The sequence below is a fragment of the Mauremys mutica genome, chromosome 1 (genome assembly GCF_020497125.1).
Source record: "Mauremys mutica isolate MM-2020 ecotype Southern chromosome 1, ASM2049712v1, whole genome shotgun sequence".
NCBI lineage: Eukaryota > Metazoa > Chordata > Testudines > Geoemydidae > Mauremys > Mauremys mutica.
Window position 1 is genome coordinate 231,330,036 of NC_059072.1, and position 20,366 is coordinate 231,350,401.

Below are 20,366 nucleotides of genomic sequence, written 5' to 3' on the forward strand. Positions count from 1 at the left end.
TTGGGCCGCTAGTGGCCCACAGGCCGCAGGTTGAGAACCACTTGTTTAGGTCATGCTGGGCTGTGGAGGTCAGAGTTCCATGGGGAGTAGAGCTTCACGGTGTGTTTTAAACCTTGTGCTTTACTGATTGAACTTTTGGTTTAATGTAATGATGAGTTTAAGGTTTTGCGAGGTCCCTAGAGCAGGGATAGGTGCAAGAGAAATACAAATAAGAATTGTAAATAAATGCTGTTGTGTTTATGAAGGGGCGCAAAAGTTCACAGTCTACTTTGGTTATTCATAAGAAATGGTTTGTGAAGAATTGCAATTTATTGCCATTTGGCTATGAGGGCTTAATGAAATGAGCAGGCAACAGTCAGTGACCATTAAATTGTAAGGTAGAGGGCATGGCTGTTCATGTGAATGGAGACGCTTGCAATGTAGTTTGCATCTGATGGGCACAAAAATGCTGACCTAATTTTGTTTGTAGGTACTGTAGGGTAGTTATGGGCCATACACTTGGCAATTGGCTTTGCTGTCTCTGGACTTACTAATCAAATAGCTTAGTGCTGTAACTAGTGATGCTTGGAATGTTAAGAACAAATTCTGCCTACTTGTCTTCTCCTCTTAATGGAGAGCTCCAAAGGCCAATGAGCTGACGTGGAGTAGGGATTTGAGGATTTCCTGGGAAGCTAGGAAAGAAATTAGGGTTGCCCAATAGGGCCATAACTGCATGAACTTACTTGTCTTTACGTCTGGTTCCTTGCAGATGGGACACATAAATACTTTCAGCATTGTTTTAAATGGTGTCAATGTGTTCAGTCTGCCATATTTTTCATAATACACGATATGATGCCATTGTGTAATATCACCATTCACGATCAATGAACATTCAATGGTTTGGATGGTCATTTGGGATAGATTCATATTTTTATGCAAACTATATATGAATTTACCTGAAGAACCTTTAACTTAAAATTCAGACCCACTGTAATCAGCTTTCTCATAAAATTCCCTGCACTTTCTCGTCCTGGCTAGCACGGAGATGCCACACAAGTGTGTTATTTCGGTGTTTTCTGCTTCTGATGGGAATTAAAACCACAAAGTATGTGGAGAGTAGTGGGAGATGTAAAACACAGTGGTTTGTCTTTGGTTTATCTTTTTTTAAATGTCAAGGAAGTTTCAGGTTCTCTTTTTGCATTTCTGGCTACATTTCTTCCTGCTTCATAATTTATTTATATGTCTTCACCCATCTCTACAGTGAAGTCTGTGGTTCAACAAAACAAAATGTTGGTATGTGTTATAAATATAAGATAGTCTAAAGATGCTGATACTTTCTCTACTCATTGAATTATAACACAGAGAAATCAGTGCTGAATGTGTGAACTCACTAGATGGTAAGATGGTTACATGGCAAAAATAATAGTGAAGCTTAGGCTCAATGTAACTTCCAGAAAAGCTGTTCAACAGGGTCTGTGTAAAACCCCATAATAAAACTCTCTAAAAGATCCATCCCTTAGGAGCACACATACATAATTTATTTTTAGCATCATAATTAAAAATCAGTTAACAAAACCTAACCTGATTGTAATAATGGCTTGCATGTATTTTGAAGAGGATTAAAAACATTCACACCATAGAGGAATCTTTAGACTTCTTGTTTTGTTTTACATGTTGCAGGACTTAGAGAGATGTATTTATATGAACATATGTATTCCAAAGTTCCTGGAAAAATTCTAGCCTGGGATGAGGTGTGGTGTCTGAAATGTCAAGGGGTTTGTTTGTTAATGGAGAAAGTTGGCAAGGTTGGATATTGGGTCTATAAAGCAAGATAGTTTCAGACCTCACTAGAGAAGGACTGGTGCCCTTCTATCATAATAGTCCCTTTACTTCCTACTTCTGTATCCATTAGAATTTTCTTTCCACACCCTTGCAGAACTATTAGCAAAGTTAGATGCTTAAAAGAATGGTGGAAGAAATCAGATACGTACATTGTGGGTCATTGTATATTAATAGTGGATGTGATTCTGCTGGGAGACATGCCCCTGGAAAGCAAGCATGAAGTAGATACTGTAGGACAGGGTTTCTCAAACCGGGGTCGCCGCTTGTGTAGGGAAAGCCCCTGGCGGGCCGGGCCGGTTTGTTTACCTGCCCCATCCGCAGGTCTGGCCTATGGCAGCTCCCACTGACCGTGGTTCACTGCTCCAGGCCAATGGGAGCTGCTGGAAGCGGCGGCCAGTAAGTCCCTCGGCCCACGCCACTTCCAGCAGCTCCTATTGGCCCGGAGCAGCAATCCACGGCCAGTGGGAGCCACGATCGGCCGGACCTGCGGATGGGGCAGGTAAACAAACCAGCCCAGCCCGCCAGGGGCTTTACCTACACAAGTGGTGACCCCAGTTTGAGAAACCCTGCTGTAGGAGCTGGCTCCCAGGGACTAAAACTACCAAGACAGATTAGCAGATTTTTTTTCCACTTTATTCACTGCAGCACGGCACTAGGATAAAGTAAAGAAATGTCATCTGGTGGAGTAATTACAGGCCTGGAAGGCAGGACTCTTAGAGCCTAGTCTTAGCTCTGCCACGGACTTGTTATGTGACCTTGGGCAAGCAATTTAAGCCCAGTGTTCCTTTGTTCCCCCATTTGTAAAATGGGCTTAAAATCTACTTCACAGTGATATTATAAGACTTTATTAGTGTGGGTAAAATGCATTAAGATTTTGAATGAAAGTTGATAGGTGTATGCAAAGTATTAGTTTATTGTTAACAATATACTACAATGGCTCTAGCTTTTGTTCCAACTTGCCTTGTCCTTTATCACACTGTGTCTTTAGGTTAAGAGACACAGAGCCTAGTTCTAACATGCACATGCATCCAGAGAACTCTAACCACCAACAGCTGTCACCCTAAATCAGGGGTCTCAAACTCAAATGACCACAAGGGCCACATGAGGGCTGGTTCATTGGCCCGAGGGCCGCATCACTGACACCCCCGTCTCACTGCCTCCAGCCCTGCCCCCACTCCACCCCTTCCATGAGGCCCCACCTCTTCCCACCCCTTCCCTGCCCCCATTCCAACCCTTTCCTGAAGTCCTCACCCCAACTCTGCCCCCTCCCTGCCCCCAGAGGGTGCATGAGGGGTGTGGTGGGGGCTCAGGGCAGAGAGTTGAGGTGCAGCAGGGGGTTGGGGTGCAGGCAGGGGGCTCAGGGTGCAGAAGGAGTGTGGGATGCAGCAGGGGCTCAGGGCTGGGGGTTGGGTTGTGGGGTTCAGGCAGGGGGCTCAGGGCAGGGGGTTGGGGTGCAGGCAGGGGGCTCAGGGTGCAGAAGGGGTGTGGGATGCAGCAGGGGTCTCAAGGCAGGGAGTTGGGGTGTGGGGTGCAGCAGGGGGCTCAGGGCAGGGGGTTGGGGTATAGGAGGGGGTTGAGGTTCAGTCAGGGGGCTCAGGGCAGGGTATTGGGGTGCAGAAGAGGTGTGGGATGCAGCAGGGGGCTCAGGGCACAGGGTTGAGGTGCAGGCAGAGGGCTCAGGGCAGGGAGTTGGGGAGCGGGTTGCAGGAGGGCTTCGGGCTCCGGGGTGGCAGCGGCGCACACCGGGGCCAGGGCAGGCTGCCGGCCCCGGCCCCAGCCCTGGCCCTGCTCTAGGAAGCTGGAACCATGTCCCTGCGGCCCCTGGGGGAGGAGGGACACAGGGCTCTGCACACTGCTTGCCGCGCCTCCAGGTACCTCCCCCGAAGCTCCCATTGGCTGCGGTTCCCCGTTCCCGGCCAATGGGAGCTGCGGGGGGGGGGAGGGTGGACCGTGCCTGGAAGCCCGGGCAACACACGGACGGAGCCCTCTGCTTCCCCCCCCCCCCCCCCGGGCCACAGGGACGTGATGCCAGCCGCTTCAGGGAGCGGCGCAGGGCTCGAGGGGGTAATCCTGCGGCTGTAGTGTGCCCACCCCTGGCCTGGTATGTAGATTTAGGGCAAACTGGAGACCCCTGCCCTAAATCTACATACAAAGCAAATGGGGTAGAGTTCAACATTTCTGGCTCCCTTAAAGGGACCTCATCTTTCTAGTCTGAAGATTCATTATAACATGTTCAGTAATGACTTCTGCAGATCATTAAAGGATTGTGGCTCAAAGGGTGTCCTGTTCATTCAGAATGGCGGTTACATGGGGGCAGGATGTGGGGAGTGAGTGTGTGGTTGGGGTAGCGCAGAGAGAAATCTTCAGAACTTCCAAGGAAGGGTTGCTAAGATTTAGTGCTAAGTCTCTTCAAAATGAGAGAGTGTTCCACACCCTTTCTTTGAGAGGCTGCAGAATGAAGTGCTCTTGTAAGAAAAGACATTGAGCCTGGTTAATGTCAGCCAGGGGTAGAGAGGCCCAAGTGGTTACTAACAACAGCTGTAAATATGGCACATGTTCAATTAACGATGCTGCTGCTGATTTCTTATACGTCTTCTTTTCTTTTCTTTTTTTCTATGTGTAAACAAAACTCTGAAAGGTTTTTAAATATACTGGAGTAATTTTCTCCTTCTACATCTTCTTCCTCACGTCTTTCCTCTGTGATGAAAATATTTTAGGTAGGAAGTTAGCTAGTTGTGTTTTTATGAGAAGGCAGAGTAGCATTAAGGACCCATATAAACTATTGTTTTAAGATGATTAGAGAACTCCAAACAACAAAACAAAAGATATAAATAAATAGCAGTTTAAATACAGCCCCGGAAGCACAGTTTTATCTAATGAGGTTCTTAAACCATGCCTGTCACCATAAAACCTGAGTATATTGTGGTATCCATGCTTAAAGCAAAAATCCCTATTGATTAGGCAGCTCAGTTTATCTTGGCCTCTAACCCAACCCCTTCCCTCAGTCTAGTCTTGCTTACCCAAGAGCATTTTAATGATGCAACCACCATGGCAACCCCTTAGCAAACCTATAAGACATCTCCCAGCTCCACACACAACTTCTTGTCCTAGTGCAAAGGTGTTCCCAATAACACTGTCACTGCACTTGCTCTGAGTTGATCTGACCACCACTGCATCCTCAGGGCCCAGACAGCTTGTGTTTTGCTATTCAAGGTGAAAACCCAAACGTGAGGGAAGCCCTTAATTCAGATACAAAACAAGAAAAGAAAAAACGAACCTATGCAATTAAACATAATTACCGGACATATAAAGAAAATAATATAATAAAGTTCCATATCTGCTCATGCACTGAAACCTAAGATAAGGGCACTCATCACTATAAACACTCAGCTGGTATGCCCAGAGTGGATCTGGCAACAGCTCAAGAAGAGACTGGTCACCTTCCAGCAAACCATCAGCATGAATATCTGAGGGCATAGCAGCTAGGCACCCTATTCTGTAGACATTGTGTATCGGCACTAAGGAGCTGTACCAGGAATTGTGGGACAGGCACACTTATCCACAGGCTCTGCAATGCTTGTAAGGAGGGCTGTGTGCATCTGAACCTGGGTAACTAGTATGGATGCTCTGCATCCATGAAACTTGCACCAGTTCAGTCACATTGGTATAAATGACGTGAAAACAACTTTGCTGTAGATTTCCTCACTGAGATAAAAATGCTGCTCAAATCATGTTTGACAGGTTGGCCCTTATTTTTAAAGAAGTTTAATATTTATAATTTTATTTGTGGGTGTGAATTCAGATGAAATGGCAGGGAAAAAAGGAAGGAGGTGTTGCTTTGTACATAACTTTATACATTTGTTCCAACGTCCAGAAGGAGGTGAGGCAGACCAGTTGAAAATCTTTGGGTGAAAATAAAGGGGAAGAAAAACAGTGGTATTGTCACGGTAAGGTCTACTATAAATGAACAAATCAGGAAGAGGAGGTGGAAGAGGCATTTCTGGACCAAATTACAGAAATATCCAAAACACAAGACCTGGTAGTACTGGGGAACTTTAACTATCCAGACAATTGTTGGAATAGTAATACAGCAAAACACAGGAAGTCCAGTAAGTTCTTGGAATGCACTGGAGACAACTTTTTGTTTCAGAAGGTGGAGGAAGTAGCCAGGGAGAGTCATTTTAGACTTGATTCTGACTAACAGGGAGAATCGGTTGTGAATCTGAATGTTGAAGGCAATTTGGGTGAAAGTGATCATGAAATGATAGATTACAGAGGCGGTTTACGGTTTTGTAGGACCCTGGACCAGGACAAGAGGCCTCTCCCCAGCCCTTCTTCCTGCAATCGCTCCCCCGGTGCCCTCTCAGCGCTCCTGCCAGGGAGTGGGGTCCGGGGCAAGGGGATTTGCCCCATTCTGCCAGCTCGGTGCTCCTGCCAGGGAGCAGGGTTGAGGTGTGGGGGCACCCATTTTTCCGGGACCCCCAATTGGCTTGGGCCCCTGAGCCCAGTGATAATCCACACTTATAGATTACATGATTCTGAGGAATGGAAGGAGTGTGAGAAACAGAATAAGGACAAAGGATTTCAAGAAAGCAGACTTTAAAAACCCAGAGAACTAGTAGGTAATAATTCTTGGGAAGAAAATCTGAGGAAAAACGTTCAGGAGAGTTGTCAGTTTCTCCAAGGGTCTATGATGCAGTAAAACACCGGCATCTGGCCCACGTCAGCTGACTCTGGCTTGTGAGGCTCAGACTGAGGGCTATGAAATGGCAGTGTAGATGTTCAGGCTCAGGCTGGAACCTGAACTCTAGGACCCCACTAGAGGAGAAGCAGTAACCCTGCTGAAAATTATCTGGGAGCTGTAGTGGATCCCAAATTGAATGAGTCAACAATGTGATGCAGTCGTGAAAAAGGCTAATATCATTCTGGAGTATTGTAACAGAATGCTGGGAACCAACAGCTGAGCCAGTACTCTGGTCACTAAAACACCAATTAATTCCCTTTCCAGGTTGACTTGATGAGGCCTAATTAATGGATTTGAATGAGCTGGTAGAGGACTAATGAGCAAATTGGCTCATTAATTCAGGAGGTATAAGAAGCACGGGAAGGAAGTGCAGAGGAAAGAGACAAGCTAGCAGAGCCAGAACCAGGAAGGATCTCTTGGTAGAGAGATCTCTTCACTCTCCTCTCCTTGTCAGAAAACTGAGGAGAAACTGAAACTGTAAATAAACTGCACTGGGGGCGTCTAACAACTGAAGGTCTCCAAATCTGTGTAGACAGAGCAGAAGGTAGCGATGGGATGCCACCCCATCACAGTTGTATCAATAGGAGTGTTGTACATAAGACATGGAAGGTAATTGGTGGAAGCAATGATAGGAGTACTAATACTGACCAGGCACTGATATTTTAACCACTCCTACTAGGAGCACATCTAGACTAGATGACATAGCAGTTAAAACTCTGGTGGCCACCAGCACCTTGTCTACATTAAGTCTCAAGACTGCTACCACTTGTAAGAAATTCTTTTTTTGTTAAAAGAAAAAACAACAAAAAACCCAGTGTGCAGTTAATTACTTTGTGCCTCAGTTTCCCCATCTGTGAAATGGGGCTAATATATACAGAAATACATTTTTACTAGACAACCTCTTTGTGAGTTAGTTAAGTGCTCTGAGGTCTACATTTTGTAAAAGTAACTAGTGATTTTGGGTGCCTCAAGTTTTGGGTGCCTGACTTGATACCTCTTTAAAGAGGCTTGAATTTCAAAGAGAGGTACTCAACACTGTATGAAAATCTGGCCTCTTTAGGAGATCTCAAGTTATTCACCTAAAATTATTAGTCACCTTTGGAAAATCTAAGCCTGGGGCTCTTAGATGAGAAGATGTTTTAAAAATACAAACGCCTTAATGTTAGCTGCCATAGAACTGGTTGCACTTGGGTGTACGTGCTGTAACTTCGAGAGCAGATATTCACTTTTCATAGGATTAAACCATGACTCCTTTAAATGTTGTAACTCCATAGGTATTTCCTTGTTCCAGTCTCTAGTACAAATATAATAATATATATGGGACAAGATGGGAGGCAGGGGAAGTCTAGAACCACTTTCTGTGAGTGCTTTTTCACAGCATCTGCAATAGAATTGGCTTGAAGATTTAATCCACAGAAGGAAGTGTCCTACTGAATGCTACTTAGAGCTCTTTGTGGTTTCATGTTTGGGAAGCACATATTTGAAATACTTTTGCAAGGTAAATGAGGGCACAGTACAATATGTAGGTCATTGAGAGTTCAAAGCTGAAAGAATCTAGGAGACCAAATTTCAAAGCAGGACATTATGGCTGATGCTGTATGTATTTCTACCACCATGCTCAAGCATGCGATATAGAATCAAGCACAGGCAATACAATCAATTTCTTATTTAATAAAAGAAAATAAATGTTTTACAGTACTGCCAACCCCATGAGTTTGAAAATCATGAGTGGCTTAAAAATACTGGATTTCTTTTTTAACTCACTCTTCTCTTTGGTCTGTCTTCTGTTTTTTGAACTCCTAGGGAAAATCACCCCTTTTTGTGCACATATTTCAGGAAACTCCCCTTGAAATGCGAGAAAGCAATAAACACCCACCACTCACCCCACTTCAGCATCTTCCTTCGACCCCATCTTGTATTGTGATCGGTAGAACTGGTGTCAGAAAGCCCATGTTCCCTGCGAGACTGTTACTGATGTAAAATAGTACAATGTAGAACAGTAGAAAAGGGAATACTAGGAGTTAGGCTGGAGATATTTCAGCCACAACCTGCATTGAGCTTCATTCTTTGCAAATGAAACGGCATCTGAGCTCTCAGTTCTCTGGCCGCGTGAGCCATGGAACTCAGTCTGGAGCCCTGGATATTGCAGACACAAACCTAGCCACAGCGATGGACCTGGTGGAAAGAGGAGTTTGAGCTGTATACACACCTGGCCATGCACAACAGCAGGAAAGTAAATCTGTTACTTTCACAGGCGCTGACTTACTTTTCCTGGGGGGTGCTCCATCCCTGCTCTGCCCCGAGACCCTGCCCCCACTCTGCCCCTTCCCTGAGACCCCTCCCATGCTCCGCCTCTTCCCGCCCACTCTGACCCTCCCCCAAGACCCCGCCCTCACTCTGCCTCTTTCCATCCCCACTCTGTTCTCTCCCCCAAGGCACCCTGCCCATCCACCCTCCCCCAGTGCCTCCCACCAGCTGTCAAACAGCTGATCTGCGGTCCCACCAAACAGCTGTGGCTTTTTTCCATGGGTCCTTCAATCCCAGAGCACCCATGGAGTCGGCACCTATGGTTACTTTGCCTTATTGGGGAACAAAGCAGAGAGGTCTGCAGCACTCTGAAGCTCTCCACCATCCCACACCTAACAGCAGTCCTCGGAGCCCTGGGGAACTATTGCTCCCCAAAGCAGAAGAATCTGTGGAGTAACACAGGTTTTTTACTAGAAACCAATCCAAAGGGTTGGGGTGAGGATAGACTCCTGTGTTACTGCCTTACCCTGGCTGCTACATGCAATTTTGGGGACATGACAGATTTCCTGATTTGCAACACAATAGTCTGTGGCACTTGGGCTCACCACCTGCAGCTGCAGGAGCAGCTGCTCTGGGAAGGCAGTCTCACAGGCAGATGCTTAGACATGGGGCATGCTGCTGAAGACTCAAGAAATAGGATGGAAGCTCTAGGAGGCACAACACCCCCAGTAGTACGTGCAGTGAGACGACAGCAAAGGAGAGCAGGTGACCAGGGTTCCATACCCATAGTGAGTGTAAGTGGGTAAAGGAGAAGTGCCCTGCACTAGGACAGTATTTTGCAAGGAATGTAGCAAGCTGATCCACATTTGAGAGGTGTATGGAAGAGCAGAGAAAGTTCTTAGAAAGATTGTCAGACTTCTACAAATGGGGGTCTGGGGGTCAATTATTTGTCTTCAATGTTGTTTATATTAAAATAGGGAAGATGTATCATCCGTGAAACTGGAGTCAGAGGTATCAGAGACTGTTTTATTTCGGAGACACCAGTAGAACAGGGACTGTGAAGAGTTAGGGTGGAAGCAACTCAGCCACATGGACAGAGCCATGCATAGGGTTTAATAAAATTCCACTTGTTCAACTTTACTGTCCTCAGTTCCTGCCCCCTGCAGTTCTTCCATTCAACAGCCTCTACTCTTCCTACATGCCCCTGCCCTACTCTTTCTGTTGTTGCCTGACTATATCTGTGCCCAATTCCCCTCTATACAGCTCAGCAGCAGTGGGGCATGATGGGGTAAGTGCAGCCATGCTGGAGCTGGTTCCCTGTAGGCTGGAGAAGACACAGCATACACTTCTGGGGCTCTTTCCTCCTTCCCAGCAACTCTGGCGCACATTGCTCACCCTGGGTCTTTTACCTCAGTCCAATATAACACAAGTAGGGGTGAGAAATAGTGGAGGTAGGAAGCGCTCCTGCGGCTCTGCATGCCCCGCGGGCTGCTGCTCTTCATGCCCTGGATTAGCTGTATCAGCAGAGACGCCACAGTAAACAAAGCGGTGATTTCTGCTGGTGGCAGCCCAACACCTGCTGTTCAGGTTCCCAGCTCTAGCCTCTGGAGCCGGGGAGCGCAGCTCAAGTAGAACGTGGGCAGAAATCCTGACCTATTGCAAATGTCCCGTGAGAGGCCTATAGTCATGCTCAAAATCATGAGACTTGCACAAATAGTGTGAGCACTGAGAACAGAGTTTTTACAACCATCACAACTGCAAAGTGATGGCTGAAAAATACTGGGATCCCAAATCAGTAATAATTTAAAACTTAAAATCTATTTACTTTCCTGTGAAGACATTAGTTACCATTTTTACTTACAAAAATCCAGAAGCAATTGCCAACCTCAGTTTGATTTCCCTGGGAAACCTCCATGTTCTTTTCAAAACCACTGGGGACACCTCACCTGTTTTACATATTCCACTTTCAAAATTCCACATCATAGCTACTATTTTGTTAGCTGAAGCCGACTTTCCTTTAGAAGTTTATCAGTGCCAGTTAAGTGGTCAGAGGGGTTACTGTTGAACAGTATAAGAAAGCACCCTTTATCCCCTTCCAACCTGAAGAATGAGAGACTGGGATTAGATATCTAACCAAAGTTTCCCCAGGGAAGTAGAGAACTTTGTCATTAGGCACCAGGTCAACCCAGTGTTGGTATTTTGTATTACTCAAACCCTGAATGTTCTCCATTTTCTAATGGATGTGTAACAAAGACGGTACTGAAAATGTTGGCACCAATTTGATGTTTCCTAAGAAAACCAGTCCAGTGGTTGTCTGTGAATGACACGCTGTTTGGAACTATATGATTCTATGTAACACAAGAGGTATTCTAGTCTGACTTTGGTTAAGTACTTAGGAAGGTGAGTGTGTGTATTACTAGAAAGGAGGCCTGTAAAATTAATAAACTCTTTCCTGTTTTAGATTGAACACACGTCATTAGCTGAAGACTGTTAATATAGCTTTTCTGCCTTTGGTCGCATTCTTTCCTCTTAAGGGTTTGTTGTTGAAATAAGTAGTTCAGAACAAATTATTTTCTTTAAACTTTCAGACTTCAGTCCAAAGTATCTTTTAAAGAGGTTCAATTTACCACTTTATGCCTCAGTCCTATAAACATTTATGCACCAGCTTAACTTTATATACAAGTATTCCTAGCTAAATCAATCGAACTACTTAGATACATAAAGTTAAGAGAGAGTGCACTATCCAAGATCTGGTCCTTGGAAAGTTTAGTATCTGTTAAGCAGACAGTAAACTAGCTATTCCATTGTTGCAGCTGATTTCTGTCCATGACAATGTAAATAAATTGCTAGCTTGACAATCGTTTTAAAAATGAAGGGAGGTGAATGCAGCAAAGACCAAGGAGAAAATCCATATTGGAGTTCATCATGCACCAATAGCTTCTTTAACTTATTTTGAAACAAAGTCTTGGAAAAAGCTTCTTCAAACCCATCACGACATAAATGACCTGCTTTGCACCTACTATGAATTATTTTATGTTGTATCTGAATGGTAGCAGATTTTTCTGGAAGTAGTTTTATTCCAGTTTGTTGCCAAAGATTAAGATAATAGAAGAAAATCAAGTGTTATCACTTCTGCTTCTCAGTTTGACAGTAATGCATTTGCTGAGATACAGAATTTAAATTGCTTTTAAAGTTTGGCCATACTGAATAAATGAGGCTGAGGAAGAGCTGCATCTTAAAACATTAAAGGCTTTTTATGTGTGTGTGCAGATACATGTACACCTCTACCCCGATATAACACTGTCCTCGGGAGCCAAAAAATCTTACCGTGTTGTAGGTAAAACCATGTTATATCGAACTTGCTTTGATCTGCCGGAGTGCACAGCCCCGCCTCCCGGAGCACTGCTTTACCACCTTGTATTTGAATTTGTGTTATATCGGGTTGCGTTATAGCAGGGTAGAGTATATATGGAGCCTTCAGGATGATAAAATCAATTCTAGGGCTGTAGATTAATATATTAATATTTATATATATATTTATTTCAATTACAACACAGAATACAAAGTGTATAGTATTCACTTTATATTATTATTATTGATTACTAATATTTGCATTCTAAAATGATATACAAAAGAAAAATTAGTTTTCAATTCACCTCATACAAGTACTGCAGTGCAATCTCTTTATGGTGAAAGTGCAACTTACAAATGTAGATTTTTTTTGTTACATAACTGCAGTCAAAAACAAACAATGTAAAACTTTAGAGCGTACAAATCCACTCAGTCCTTCTTCTTGTTCAGCCAATTGCGAAGACAAACAAGTTTGTTTACATTTATGGGACACAATGCTGCCTGCTTATTATTTACAATGTCGCACTTTTGTAGCTAGCATTGCAAGGTATTTATGTGCTAGATATGCTAAACATTCGTATACCCCTTCATGCTTCGGCCACTATACCAGAGGACATGCTTCCACGCTGATGATACTCGTTAAAATAATAATGTGTTAATTAAATTTGTGATTGAACTTTTTAGGGGAGAATTGTATGTCTTCTGCTCTGTGTTTTACCCACATTCTACCATATATTTCATGTTATAGCAGTCTTGGATGATGACCATGTTGTTTGTTTTAAGAACACTTTCCCTGCATAGTTGACAAAATGCAAAGAAGGTACCAATGTGAGATTTCTAAAGATAGCTACGGCACTCAACCCAAGGTTTAAGAATCTGAAGTGCCTTCCAAAATTCTGGGAGGGACGAGGTATGGAGCATGCTTTCAGAAGTCTTAAAAGAGCAACACTTCAATCCAGAAACTACAGAACCCGAACCACCAAAAAAGAAAATCAACCTTCAGCTGGTGGCATCTGACTCAGATGATGAAAATGAACATACATCAGTCCGCACTGCTTTGGATGGTTATCAAGCAGAACCTGTCATCAGCATGGACACATGTCCTCTGGAATGGTGGTTGAAGCATGAAGGGACATATGAATCTTTAGGGCATTTGGCAAATAAATATCCTGTGACGCAATAGTACCATGCGAATGCCTGTTTTTTAATAGTGCGATGAATCACAATTATTGTTTTTAATTTATTAACAACCCTAATCAAACCTCTTTCTAATTCAGCACAGGGCTCTTATACATATTTTCAGAAAGAAGAACAAAAACTATTTGTCAATAATATTCTATTATCAGTTTTCCTTCTTTAGAGAGAAGATGGAGAAAGAGTGTTATTTTAATAGGGTGTTGAAAATGTCTTGACCTCTATTGCACTTGACCTTGTCTGTTTTTAATAACTAGAAGCTAAATAAAAATTATGATTGACTACCCGTCTAGGGCAAAGCTTTTTGTGCACTTAAGTTGGACAGACATGAATTAATTTGAGGCCAAAGTGCAGTTTTAATTTGAAAAATGAGTATAAAAGTGGCATCTTAACTCAATAAATCTGCTCCCATGGTGTATTCAGAATAATTTCTATGGATTTTAGTGACCAAACAAGTTTTTGCTGCTTTTTTACTTATGTTAACACTGTTGATCTTTTTTTTGGAGAATTTAGATTAAAAGTTAAGTCATCAAGGCTAAGCCATGGAAAAGTAAGGAGCAAGCTGTGTTACTGGAGTTCACAACTTTTGTCTCTCTTTATCTCCTGGCCTTAAGGCAAGCTACATTTGGCCAAATTTAGGTTATTTTATTCCTATTTCTTATTCACATAGTTTCACTTGCATGCAAGACATTTTACTTAAATGTAAGAAGACAAAGTCCAGGCCTTGAGGAGCTGACAATAAAAATTAGTCAGGTAGAACATAGAAAAGAAGGTAACAAGAAAAGATAGACACTAGTCTACATTACAAGTACTAAAGCTGTAGCGCTGCAGCTATATTGCAGTGGCCTTGAGCGACATATCAATGTTGACTTACGTTTTCTGTGTAGACCAGGCCTGAGACATCTTGTACTTCCTGCACCAAATCCAACGACACATAGTTGAATAACTGGATGAAAAAAATATGACCTGTGTTATGTAAGAAGTCAGATGAGATGATCATAATGATCCTCTCTGCCCTTAAAATCTACAGAAAGACAAAATAAGGGAACTTTTAAATTTAAAACAATTTTGTAAACAGGTTATTACACTAATAAAAATGCATCAACTAAAGTATTTTAGCCATTGTTAATTGGTCCTGACAAGATATATAGGAATATTATGCTTTTAAAACAGAGGCCACTGACTGTGTGAATTGTATGAGGCAAACACTGAAGATAGGCTAAGTCTAGGTGTACATTAACTGGCTACCAGTTAATATCATTATTGTTCTGAGTGCAATATTTTTCAAGTAAATTGGGTAGTATGTGTGTAAAATGACTGTAATTCACTTAATTAAAAACTTCATCCAAATTTTTTTTAAATGTCTTTGTAATAAATACTCACTGCTTGAAGATAAAGCACAGTTCTTTTTTATTAAAATTTGTGGGAGTAAACTTAAGAGTCAAGAAACTAAGGAACTAATAGTGTAATAGTGTAATGTAAGCAGACTCTAGACAAAGCTTGCCCAAAGTAGTTTGCCAGTATGCATTTATGCTGGTATGCAGTTATATCCTAAAAGATTATGGAGTATAAATTGCAAGGTGCATGGTAATCTTATGACTCACACAAATGGGCACCAGGTTGAATTTGACTTGTGACCTTGGCTTAGTTTTTATCCCTGGTCTGCTGAGGAGACACTACTGCACACCAGTTCCTGTTGGGGAGCAGCTATGAGCCTCTGAGGTCCCAAGAGCTTTTTAGCAGGTGTTGAGTACCCTGAACACACAGTTAAATCAATGGAATTAAATCCTCCACTCGGCTTCTTCCAGGGAGCACTCATCACCTGGTTGGATCAGGCCCTTTGTTGGTGAAGAGCCAAAATCATTTCCAGGTCACAGACAACCAATTTGCTACTCCACCCCTCACCCTCCCATTTTTTACAAATTGAAGTAAGAATAACGCCTTTGGGAACAGCAGCAGGCAAGCTATTTAGAATTTCCTCTTGATTGTCACCCCATTGATTCCATTTAAGCAGTGTTAAGTGGCCATCACATGTGTTTTTTGTTTTTTCCTCTGACAAAAAATATGACACACAACACTCAACTTCCTTTGGCTGTAGTGTGATCTTCTACAGCAGTGCTTCTCAAAGTGGTGGTCCGCGGACCAGTGCCGGTCCACAAGCCATCAGCTGCCGGTCCGCGGCAAGTTTCCTCGTAAGAGCATTGAATAGGATAATAATATGGCACCGGTCCCTGGCACATTGGAAAAAAAAATTGCCGGTCCCCCACATGAGATAGCTTGAGAAGCGCTGTTATACAGCACAACATACTCACAGTGATTCTCTCAGTGCTTTTTATGGTTGGTTTACTTGTGCTTTGTAATTTTGTAAGTTTGTAATTTTATTATCGTTGTCATATCTCTCAGTCCTGGCTGAACTAGATAGAAGCAAATAAGCACCAGTGAGAATTGTTGTGGATGAATGTAATAACGGAAGCTAGATGTTAATAATTATGTCTACATTGGGCCCTTTCGGACAGCAGTTAACAAATAGATGTTTTTTTGCGAGTTTGGCTAGTTCTAAATATATAGAGTCATGTGAAAGCTGTAACAATGGTAGAGAAAGCCACTTCAAATCTCAAATAAAAACACAATGATGTGAGTGATCAGGGATGCACAAACTTCTGCAAGTTAAATTCAAATTCCTTGCTTTGAATACATAACTGACTTTTCTATTTGCAACGGGATGTTTGCTATTGTGACCATGTAAGAAAAAAGGGATGAGCTATTAAATCTTATAAGTATCTGACTCGATGTGTTCTGAGGTAATGAAACTGTGTCAACATAATGTGACACAGATACCATGAATTTAATTCTAAACGCAGGAAGTTGGTCCGGTTTATACTACAACTATAACAAAGTCAGGACATGTTGTGACCTATTCACAATACAGGTGAAATTTGTAGAGTAACATTATCCCTGCAAATGGATTAGAACCTTAGCGTGCCTGGGCTTTAAACCCACGTATGAGGAGCTTGCCTACAATAAAAGCTTTTAACCGTGTTGTGGCTGGGTCAGGTTGTACCCTCGGCCCCTGACTTGGTTGTAACTGTGTGGCGTAGTTGGGGCCCTAGGATCAATGAGACTAAGATGTGCAAACCCATGGATACAGTTAGTTATCACTACATTCTTTCTGAAAACCAAGCACACCTGGCTATATGGGCTACCTATGTGAAGTATTGTTTGAGATCACAAGTATCGGAGGGGTAGCCGTGTTAGTCTGGTTCTGTAAAAGCAGCAAAGAATCCTGTGGCACCTTATAAGGATTCTTTGCTGCTTTTTGAGATCACAGTTTGTGGACTCATGTTTATCTAGAAGGGAAGGTACTTGAGGATTACTACCTCCAACTATGCAGTCCAGGAGTTTTGGAAAGGTAGAGGGAGGGGCAGGTGAGAGAGATGTGGAGCTGATGACTGCTCTTTTAGCAATAAATTCCTAACATACAGTTTCCATTAAGTGACCTCACACAGGAATGTCAGAAGCATTTTAATTGGCACCACAATTATTCAAAGAGTTACTGGAGTGGCCCAGGAGTGGAAAAGACTCAAAATCCTCCCCTCCTCTCAGCTGTGTAAAAAGCGTGTTCCACTGGCTTGTTTTCTCCCCCTTCTCCCTTTGACCCAACACTGTAGTTAGTGTGAAAATCCAGAGTTTCATTAACAGCACAAAATGAAGCAATAAATTGTACATATTAGAGTAAATCAACCATGCACAAAATTCATATTACCGTTCTACTGAGCAAATTTCTCAATACAAGAATAACATCTCCACTCCACTCCAAGTGTCTACATGCTTCAATCTGTTTCTGACAAAAATGCAGGACCCCAATCCACATATCACAAGGATCAAACATACAACAATAATCCTTTAAATTTCTTCCCAAACGTTAATTTCACGTAAGCCTCTGCTACTAGAAAGGTTTCTAACACCACATGGCTTATGACCCTCAGCTAATTTTGCTTCTCTCATCTATCAAAACATGCCAGTGTTCACCAGTCTGAGTACCAAAAGCCCATTGAGGACCAATAGGCTTTGTATCAGGCGCTAAAGGAGTAGAAACCTGTGAGCTCCCAGTTTGTTACCTTTCTAGACTGTACATGTTTTAAGGAAGGGACCTTGTTAAATTTACCCTTATTGTAAGGCATCTAGTGTTCTTGAGCACTGTAAAATAACAGGAGTGGCAGATGCATTGTAATAGCTGGAGGGGAGGCTGCATTATTCCATTTAGAAATGCACAGAAAATTCAAAAGTAGGACACTACTGCAATGTGTGAACGTGACTGATTATCTCAAAAAAAAACACGCCACGCCAAAAAACCTGGCGGCAACATTTTTCATGAATAGGTCATATGACGCTTACCTCAGGCAGCTCCCAGACGGTGGTGCTGGGGGTTTAAGGCAGGCTAGTCTTTACCTATCCTGGCACTGTGCTGCGCACTGCCCCTGCCCCGAGTACCGGCTCCGCACTCCCATTGTCCGGGAACCGTAGCCAATGGGAGCTGGGGAAGGAGGTGGTGCCTGTGGGCGAGAGCAGCATGCTGAGCCTCCTGGCCCCCCTGTCTAAGAGCTGGACCTGCTGTCTGCTTCTGGGGAGCAGTACGAAGCCAGGACAGGCAGGAAGCCTGCCTTAGCCCCGCTGCGCCGCTGACTAGGAGCCACCTGAGGTAAGACCGTGCTTCAACCCTGAGCCCCAATCCCCTGCCCCAGCCTTGAGCCCCCCCAAATCTAGAGACCCTTCCTGCACCCCAAACCGCTCATCCTCGGGCCCACCTCAGAGCCTGCATCCCCAGCTGGAGCCCTCAGCCCCGCTCCCCCTCCTGCCCTCCAAACTCCTCTTCCACACCCCAACTCCCTGCCTCAGCCCTGAGCCCCCTCCCATAGTCTGAACCCCTTGGCTCCACCCCCCCAGCCCAGATCCCCATCATTCTTGGCCTCACTCCATAGCCTGCACCCCAAGCCGGAGCCCTCACCCCCTCTCACACCCCAACTCCCTGAGCCAGTCCAGTGAAAGTGAGTGAGTATGGGGAGAGCGAGCAACAGAGGAAGAGGGGGATGGAGTGGGGTGGGGGGGCTCAAAGAAGGGGCATGGGCCTCGGAGGAGGGGTGGGGCAAGGGTGTTTGGTTTTGTGCAAGTAGAAAGTTGGCAACCATATGCATAGCCAGCCTTTTTTGTGGAGGCTTAGCCTCCCCCAGCCTCATATACGCGCCGCCCATGGCTGTAAGCGTAGACAAGCCCATAGCAGAGGTTCATTACAAGTGTAACTTGTTATCTGGTACAAATGGAAAGTTCTGTGTCGTATTATTTTCAAATGTTGTCATTCAGTGGCTACTGCTGTGGTCCTGTTGCTCTCTTGCAACTCTATTTTTGTCCCCTCATTCCCATTTCTATTCTGGAGCCCTTGGCATTTTGTGTATTCAGCATTTCCATGGGGTGACCAGATGTCCTGATTTTATAGGGACAGGTTCGATATTTGGGGCTTTTTCTTATATAGGCACCTATTACCGTCGCCCCTATCCCAATTTTTCATACTTGCTGTCTGGTCACCCTACATTTCCATATCAACAGTGCTGGCTGGCTAAAGAGAAATATTCAAAGCGTTTTGTAATCTGACTTCCTATGTTAAGAACCTTCCTGAGTGCTCATTTCCCTGCTGGCTGTGTAAACAGAAGGCCCATGAAATACATGTTACCAACACCAAATCTTCCCCTTCCAAATCCCTGTTTGCTATAAAGCCAAAAATATATAAACAGACCTAGTGTGGTACCCATCTGGTGAACTTGCAAACTGAATGAGGGAAATAAATCTGGTTGGTATTAGATGCAGTAGGATGAAGAGCTGCTAAATGGTTCATACACTAGGTGTGCTAAATATGACAGTTGGCGCTAACAGTTTGTATTAAGCTAAATCTGTGTTGATATTAACATCTCCTAATTTCCATTTGTTATGTACAGTTCCAGACAATTCAGCATTAAGTGATCTGCAAGAGCTAAGGGGGACAATTTTGTTGGGTCTCTAGGAGTGTGATTCATTTCAGAAGAGGAGAGGGATTGCCGTCAGTCAGGATTTACTGTATCAAGTTTATTTGAAAATGTCTCTGAATGTATTGTAAGTGGAACTTACGGATTGCCTGTCTGTTATGTCATAATGGTATCAAGAATACACACTAAATGCACAGGCCTGACCTTCCTCACTTACATCTTTCTTTTACATAACTTCCATTTCATTGTATCAATAAAATGCTGCACGATGAATGCACGCTGGGGGATTATTACGCTTCTTGGGTGGTTAAATTCACTCATCCAAAGACGTATAAAAATCCCCCCAAAACATGCCACAAGTCAGCCTTATTATGGCAACAGTGTACACGTTTTGCTCTTAAAAATATCTTTAGGTCAAAGCTCCATTAATTTAAAATGTTATATATCTCATTTGGAATGGCATTTTATGACATCTTGGATAATGAAATCCATTTTTCAGCTAGCTCACTGATTGCATGGAGTGTTTGTGTGCTTTTAAAGTTCTGCTAGGAAACAGAAAATGTTTTTATTCCTAATTTAGAATTTTTTCATCTTGAAGGTTCAAAGGTTTGAGTCTCCAAGATGTTCAGAATCCTGTTGGGTTTTTTGGAGTACATGTCTCAGAGAAGCAATACAAGATCACATGCTGTGAAAGTTCTCTCTGTACTGAGGATTTTTGTCATAGGTAATGAATTACTACCGTTTACACACTATATCTTTTAAATGTTCAGAAAACTGAGTGTGGTGGGTGAGAACATTCAAAAGCAGTAAGAATCAAGATGAAAATTCAAACAAAATCTTTTTTGGAGTAGTTTTTGATTAGCTATTATGTTTTACCCCTGTGGTTTCAGTTTTATGATGCTGGCTGGAAGCTGAAGTAGCAGAATATTGGTAGCAAGGCTTTTCTTGAAGTGTTTTTGTGGTCAAAAACAGAAAGTATCAGATATTTTAGGAGT

At 43.3% G+C, this 20,366-nt stretch overlaps 1 protein-coding gene across 1 annotated transcript in view; it reads left to right on the top strand.

Moving 5' to 3' along the window:
- The window catches only part of ARHGAP6 (Rho GTPase activating protein 6), a 507,104-nt gene that overhangs the window by 174,106 nt on the left and 312,632 nt on the right, over positions 1 to 20,366 (top strand). The window lies entirely within an intron of this gene.